We start from the raw sequence: 8,931 nt of genomic DNA, 5'->3' as shown, positions 1-8,931 counted from the left end.
AGTCACTCACAGCAAACAATAGTGGATCCTTTGAGAAATACTTTCCATATTGCATAATGCACTACTTGGGGAAAATGCTTCACTAACTTCAACCACAGTATGATTTTTAAGAAGGAAAAACTAATCCAATTGGGGGGTAAAAGAGCTTGCATAGACTTACTATAATAAAGGGCTCTTTGATAGAATTAAGCCAGTGTTATTTTTTGGCCATCCAAAGACTGCCTGTTACCACAGACACCACAGAACAACATCATTAGTTATATGATGTGCAGAAACACAAATTGCACTGATTTGCAGTTTGGTGACTGCAAAGTAACTACCAGTGTTTGGAAGGCTGAACGCTGCACTAACGTAGATACAAGACTGTTGGAACCAGGGCTTGCCGGCCTGAATGTGACACAAATCTTTCATAATCCTCATCACAGTAAGAGACCCTACCAGAAATGATGCCCAGATGCCTCCTGCCAATGACAGTGTCCCTGTTCAAAGAGAATACCGGGATTTTAAGTACTGTAGGTCAGTCTTTGACATTTTTGTACTCAACAGGGACAACAAATTAAAGTAACTCCAAGGAAAAAAATATCTGATGTTTAAGCAGAGAAACTATTTTGACTAAGCAGGAACAATATCTGCAGCAGATTGGGAACTGAGATGAGACATTTTGTTGTGGTTGCTTTGATGTTGCCACTACTGAAGTGGTCAATAATGAAACAGCACTTGAATGGGAAAGTCGTTGGTCACAGAGTGACCCTCCAATCAAACACAATGCAAAATGCAACTTCTAGGATTTCCTGCTTTTATGGGTCATACAGAAGAACATTGTTATAGAAAACTTGCCAAATTTATAGGGCTTTTTAAATTCTCAAATAAGAAGCATAAGAAATTTATGACAGTGTTGCTAGATGTAGAAGCCAAGTAAACTCCCAGTGTTGATCTTAGTTGTGTTTAAATTTCTCCTGCCTTCTGGCACTTTGAGCCATAGTGGAAAGAAATCGTTTACTCCTAGCAGCATTAAGAATTTGGAAGCACAAGGGTACCATGGAAGAGCCTTATGAACATAAATTATGCCACACAAGTGGTCTCAGAGCTGGTAGTGGGTAAACTTCCTCTCAGACATTGCAGACCTATTGTGGCATGGGTGTGCACAGAAAACAGCCCCCAGATGAAATGTGGTGGTAGCCAGCCCCTGGTTTACCAGCTTTCTGCATCAGGCTGCATTCTTTTAAAGTATTGCTGCAAGCAAACAAATAAACAAACAGAAAGTCTGAGCTTCCAAGCCTTGTAGTTCCTTGCTGAAAATATGTTTGTTAAATAATCGGCATTTAAATGCATTTTTTATTAATCTGTATGCACAAGGCCATTTAAAATGTGATTAAGTTTGGGATGCAATGCAGTATTTGGGTTTCTCTTTCTGTGCTTTTAAATGCTCTGCAAGTTTCACATTTAGGAAATAATCTAGCCAGCACGGCCCCCCATTAGGGATCAGAGCTTACTGAGTGCTCACAGAGTCCCTGGAGCAGGGCAGCAGAGCAGCGAGGGTGCAGTTGCCCTCTCTGAGGCAGCATGTGCTGGATGGAACCTCTCAGAGTGGAATAGAAGACATCTGTCTCCCTTGGAAAGGTTTTGGTTAGAAGAAGCTTATTTTTCATTGCTTTAAGGAGCATTTAATTTTAAACGTAGGGTAAAGACTGTCAAAAACTCCCAAGTACTACTGTGTGTAAAAACAGCAGCCAGATAATCTATCTTGTGGAAGATTACCTTGATTTAATGCAAGGCAAAATGCAGTATGTTGAGCCCAGAGACAAATGAAGCACTTATCTGAAAAGTAATTTTAATGAAAAAATTATGTGTGATATATACATGTACTTCTGGTGAAGCTTATGAAAGTTAGTAAGATTTCCTGGTAGACAGTTTCCTTCTTGTTTTTATGAACACTCAACTTTATCACCTCCTTCCCTTCCATTTCCATTTTCTTTTGACTTCTCAAAAGTTTGGATCTTTTTAAGAAGAAAGACTTTAAAAAGATTAGGGAAAGAGAGAATGAGAGTGAATGCCTGCATGTGTACCTGAACATACATAAGGAAGAGAGCTTCTACTTGTCACCCATGAGTTCCATTGATCAGCAAGACTGTATGCTACAGGAGACACTTCTTATGAAGTACGTGTTAGAAAAAAGTAGTATAAAAATCACCATAGGTTTTGATTGCTTAAATTTGGCCTATATCTTTAGAAAAGTGTGATAAATTTATTTGTACAATCATTATCAATTGTTCTGCATTTCCAAGAATTAAAGTACTGAAAATATTTCTTTCCATGCAATCAGAATGCTTTTTTCCTGTTGCCTTTTTTTTTTCTTTATAATGCCCCCACAATAAGAGAGATTTTAGCTTTAAAAGGTATGCTTCTCTTTCCTTGTTGCAAACTCTTATTACTGTACTATGCATAAGACCTTAGTAATAAAACCTTATGCAAGAAAATTATTTTTATTCTCTGATCAAAATTTCATGTGATTATGTCCAGAAAAGACTCATTGCTGATGTTTTATTTTTTAATATAATGAGATCTAGTGATATTTTTTTTTTAGTACAGTATGCTAAAAATCTTTAGGAATATGGATTGTTATTATTAGTTTATCCCATTTCTGAGAAACAACTTATTAAAATACATTATTATGGTTACACAATATCGTAGATACTATTTTTTTTATTTTTTCTTTTTTTTTTTAATATTGGGATTGAATAATCTTTCTGAAAGTTCTCTGCATATATCCTCTGAACAGGAATATGATGCCTGCAAAAATATGTCAGTGAGGAAAGAAAATGGTTTGGGGAGGCTGTGTTAATTGTTCAATAAATCACAGTCACTATAAGTGACCTCCTGACATCAAGTTCTTTAGGTCAAGGAACCCTTTGCTATTCTGCAACTTCACCTCTTTGCTGAGCCTCTTAATCAAAAGTGTAAAGCCAGAAAGAACATCAAACAATCAAGAGCTGGATTATTGGATTGGTTATTTTAAATTACTACAGCTATGGTTGTGACAGATTTGGGGATAGATTGCATCAACTCAGCCTCACTAAGTAGGCTGAGTATGTTGTGAAAAACAGCCCTCCAGCCCCCTGAAAAAAAAAGCAATTTAAATGAAGCCATCACCTCAAGGTACTTTGACTGACAATTAATTCACTATATATGTAAAAGCTGCAGAGTTTAAATAAAAAACAAACACAAATTCTGCCCTGCCCTAACATGTTAATTTTTCAATGGCTTTACTATATTAACATATTTTTGGTGTAGTATTTTATTAAGGCTTTTATCCTAATTTAACCTGGTAATAATCAGGTGTAAATTCTTCAGTGTAAGGGTGATGAGACACTGGAAAAGGCTGCCCAGAGATGTTGTGGGGGCTCCATCCCTAGAGGTGTTCAAGGGCAGCTTGGATGGGGCTCTGAGCAGCCTGTTCTAGTGGAAAGTGTCCCTGTCCATGCAGGGGAGTTGGAACTCGATGATCTAAAGGTCCCTTCCAACTCAAAAAAATCTGTGATTCTGTGATTTGTACTAATTCTTGTATTTTACCTGTGCTGTTGAAGACACTTTCAAAGGTAAGAGAGATACAAGCCAAATCATGGCTCAAAGAAGTGAAGGTTAACCATACATCAACATTGATGCGGATTCCCTTTCTCTTCTACAATTTCTGAAATGTGTGGGTTTGACAAGGGTAAACATCACCACAGAAAACAAGAATTAGGCAGATGAAACCAAAACCAACACATGGGTCATTACCATGAGGTTGCCTAACTTGGTTTTAGATAATGAGCTAATAATAGAAGAAGGCTATGATGTGCATTGCTGGGATGGAAGCAGATATGGGAAATTTTATGTCTGAATAAAATCTAAAAGCATATTAAAGTAGCCATGAGTCTGCCATGGAATTTTGTGGGCAAAAAACCTTTGAACTTATGCTGCTGGCAGAAAGGGAGTTAGCATGCAAAGTTTTTCAACATAGCAAAATCCTAAACCAGTAAGATACTGACAAACCAAAGGAAAGGAAGAAAAAAGCTACACATAGATTAAAATTATTCCACAAATCTACAGTATGACTTATTAATACATATGATAAATTGCACAATGCAGTACCTTCATTAGGACTTGATGAGGTAAAGTAAGACCACATGACCATGCAAGACTGAAAGAGACAGATGATCTTTGCAGCCACAGTAAAAAGTGAAACAATAATTTAAAAATAACAATGTTACTAAGAAATTTACAAAGAAGAGCCGACCATTAGACACTGGAGAGCCATGAATTGTAGTATAGAAATGGTCACAATTTTTTTCTTTAGTAATTACACCTAGGCAGGAAGCAGCTTTCAAAATACTTTTTGAATTAAAAGGAGCACTTGAAGAAGGTGAATTATGAAGAAAGAAGTTTGTTTTATGGAGATACAAAAGAATTACTTTTTTTTTTTTTTTTTTCCCCACTGCAAACAAGCCCTTTGCTTTTGTAGAGAGCAATTTCTGTGAGGGAAAAAGGAAAAAAAACCCAAAATGTTTGAACAATCTTTATTGAAAATGTGTCCTTAGAAGATCTTTCTCTAGGAGTCTGACTTATTAACACAGATCAAAGAAAAACTAGTAAGATGGAAGGCAGATACAACATGCTTCTAAATTTCTTTCAGAGCCTAAACTTCCAAGATCTGTGTACCTCCCATTAAAGAATAATGCATCCTCCTTTCTACCATTAGCTCATCAAATAAAAACAAGTTAGATGGTAATGGATCAGATACTGTTTTGAGTTGTATCTGCTTCGCTATTCATGGAACATACATCTTCATCACATAAGCCATTTGAAAAACTGAGATGGGAGTTACAGGATGTTCTTATCACTCACTGATCACACACTACCACTGCAGCATTTCATTGTGCAGAAATATGGTGCAGTATTATAGGAATATATTATCTCCATTCTTGAAGATCTTGTGTGTAGACAGAAGAAATTGGCTTTTTGTATTTTAAAGGAAAAAAAAGATAAAGTGAAGAAGGACTCAGATACTGCAAGTATGGCTCAGTTGATGCATTTAATTGTGCTCTTCTTTTTTAATTATTTTTCTTGATAGAAAATGTTTTCTATATGAAAATTTTAATCTACTGGCTATCTAATTGCCTTTTATGCCATGGGAAAAAAAAACTATTGCCCTGAAAAGAAGATAATTAAAAATAAAATAAAATAAAATAAGAAAAAGCTAAGTAGCCTCCAGAGAAATATTTGATCATTAGTCGAGTGTCTGATGTAGGCCAAAATATTCTTGGCTCCCTAAAAAAAAAAAAAAAAATTCCAGGTTGAAGGCTCTGCATGACTATTGTAGTTTGACTCATTCCAGTGAGGCTGAGAGTATTGAAAAAAAAAAATTAATAAATAGTTCTGTGAGTTGTTGTGCCAATATAAACAAGCTCAAGTTCTTTCCTTAGACATTGCAAGTTTGTTTGGAGAAACTCAAGAGATGAGAAGAATGATTGAATGCAGTAATGTCAGAGGGGAAGACAGAAATAAAAGTATAATAGATGGAAATTATGAGAGCCAGGATGGGAGGAGGAAAAGGCTAAAGACTGGAAAAAGTTAAAATCCATGGGGAAGTTACTAGTGAGAGTCAACTGCTGTGGTTGATGGAGAGGAACACGTTTGGCAGAAAGCTAGAGTGATCCAGCTATGGCTATAAAGCATGATCTAGGATTCTCTAATATGTCTCTCAAGTTACGTTACCTGTAGTGAAAAATAAAAGTTGAAAAGGTGAGACCTACTGAGTTGCGTGCAAAGATTTTTATCCCTTTTATGATGGACTATGCAAAGATGCCCATGCAAATGATTCACATTTAGAGCAAAGAAGGTACTATGGCTACCTCTCACTTAACTGGTCAACAATCTATCTCAGGGTAGCCACTAAGTAGTATTGAGAAAAAAGACAAAATCTCCATCCAATGCACTGACTGGTACAGATCTTATTTTTAAGCACATAATTATTGTTGTACACAGGTTAGTGTATATTTCTGTTTCACCAGGTAACCGGGTCTGTAAAACATCTTAAGTTATCAGTCTAGGCTAGCAAAAAGGCTAGCAGATCCACTGCAACCATGAAAAATGAGGTTGACCAAGATTGCAGTAAAATTGTTTTGATGACTGGTCTTTAGCACATAGGAAAATAAGTGAGCCTGAGGCTGGGAGGACTGACATTCAGTATATCAATGTTAGAGTGCAGCTTCAGCATTTGTGTGTCACTACTTCAAGTATACCTTAGGTTTGTGGTGTTAAGAAGTCACTGGACTTACTTTTAACTGGTAGATGCTCAGTGGCGCCAAGCAAGCTACCTGTGTGTGTGTGCATTGACATGGATTCTGCTGATGCCTATGTATTTGGGAGCAATTGACCACTTTATTTTGGTCAAAAACCAAGAGCCAAACAATACAATTGATGCTCTTTTGCTCTGCTGATCTCTTGCACTTTAATACTGGATTAATTATTCCCCAGATCTCAGAGAACACCTGTGGGGACAAAAGTCAGAAGGCAGCAAACTCCGCCTAGCTAAAAAAGTTCAGTAAAAGAATCAAAAGAAAAATATGCCCAGACCTGAGCCTCACCCCTTCTAAATTATGCACTTGAAGAGCTGCAAGGAGGTGGACCCCAGGACTCTTTTATATTGTAGACTGGGCCATCAGCCAAAGGACTTCTTCACCCACTATCCCCTATAGACATTTGTGTCTCATTACCTCATGACGGATTATGTGGGTTTGGCGATATAATCTCATACAGCGTGACTCAATACATTTTCTTGTTATAAAGAATTTTCCTTGGATGTAAAGAAGCTTGTCTCGAGTGATTGACTATCCCTGCTACTTGCAAACCAGCAGGCAGTCTGCTGGCCAATTTACCTGAATATTTTCTCAGTACAGTAGTTTTGCACAACTATTCTACCGTGGTGGTTCTGGTGCTTATGCAAAAGGTCATAGAACATTAAAAATGACAGAAACTGACATATTGTTCTCATACTCAAGTGGCATTTTTTCAACTGAAACAAAGTGTGACTTAGTGAAATAATCACTGCTCTCTGACATAAACAATGGCAGTGAAATAATACTAACAAAAATGCATTGAAAGTCCCTTTTAGTGGAGCATGGTTAGTGCTTTTAGCTTTGGTTTTAGAATGAGACCACAACTGGAGTTTTGAAATTCTGTCTTAGTCCACTAGATGGTGATCCTTGAAAATCAGGCTTCAGGTAACTAAACAAGACTTGGTCTGTCACCCTTCAAAAAAAAGCCTCGAGCTCTAGTATTCATCATAGAAAACCTGGGTTACAGTATGACATGATATGTATCATAAACCTATACAAACAAATTTCAAAAAGATGGATGAGAAATTGCTTCAGCATGTGACTGCACTGGACTATTGAGATCCAGTCACCGAGAAAACTGAACTTGATCTCACTCTCTTTGCACTGCAAAATAGTTTGCAACGTTTGAGCCTCAACCCCCTTTTGGCAGCTCATGAAAACTACAGTAAGACACTGATTATTTGAGCCTGCCTTCGATGGACAAACATTTAAGCATATTTGGTTTTCTGCATAGCATGCACAAAATTCCTTACATAATTGTAACATAAAACAAAGGCTTACCATAAGGTAATAGAAATGTTTTATTAATCAAATATATTTACATTTCTTCATCTTCTTTTTAAATGTGTGCCTGTTATTTTCATTTAAACACTATGTAGTCTTTACAGTTGATATCACAAGAATACAGCTACATGCATGATTTATTGGTCCTTTGCAGTAAAAAATATGCAATTTCATGAGGTTTAAAAAATGGAAGCAAGCTGTTTACCTTTCTAATTACAGTGTGATTATTTTTATTACAACAGAGGACCCCTTCTGCATAATCTACATCTATCGGGTGGCTTTATGTACTTTTTCAGATTGGCCTGATGATGTAAAAACTTCCAAAATCTAGACAAGATATTAAAAAAAAAAAAAAAAGACTTCATGCTGTGTCCAAATATTTTATTTTCTGGATTCTTATCCAGCAAAAGGACTTTAATGGAAAAGTGCTCTAATAGTAATTAAAATTCTCTATATATAGATTCATAGCAATTGATGACTCTCAAAAGCAATGAAGAATTGCTTTTGGATTTTCATTTATTTATTCATCTGAAATCATATCATTTTGTCAGCTAAAGACAGAGTAACATAACATAATGGCACCACACAAATAATAAATAGTAAATAAAAGGAGAGATGATGTTACCAAAACAAAAAGATATACATATAATTTCTTGTAAGTTTCTAATAAGTAATGTGCTGTAATTACTATATTTTTCCCAACTCAGCTTTCCTTCATGGGAAGACAATCAAATTGTATTTTAAAATAACATATTTGGGTCTATAACTGCAGGTTCATAAAGGACCAAACATCTTTCTGAAAGGAATAACTCTTTGAATGTATAACATACAAATCCATAATTAAAAAAAAAAATATTAAAAAATATCAGAACTAGGCACAACTTTTAAATATGACTTCCAACATGTTCAGGGTTGGACAAAAACCCAAACAAACAAACAAACAAAAAATAAAACCAACAAACCAAACAAACAAATTTTTATTTATTTACCAGACTACAAAACAGAGATGCCAAGTGTTTCAGAAATTCTGAAATGGCAGGCACATAAACACGACATTTAAATACAATTGTACTACACTTACCGCTTCAGCTTACCATGTGCACCTACTGTATTCATAACAGATGTAAGTGTATGGTTGTTCTGTCAATATATGAACAGAAACTCACTCAGCATTTGGGAAGTGCAGACAGGAACTAGATTCTGTTCAGTTTAAACTTAGGATATATTTTAGCTTGTCCATGTTGATTTTACATTTGCAATATTGTAACAG

The sequence above is a fragment of the Apus apus genome, chromosome Z, assembly GCF_020740795.1.
Source record: "Apus apus isolate bApuApu2 chromosome Z, bApuApu2.pri.cur, whole genome shotgun sequence".
In the NCBI taxonomy this organism is placed as follows: Eukaryota; Metazoa; Chordata; class Aves; order Apodiformes; family Apodidae; genus Apus; species Apus apus.
The sequence above is the reverse complement of the archived record's forward strand: the minus strand, read 5'-3'. Positions refer to the sequence as shown.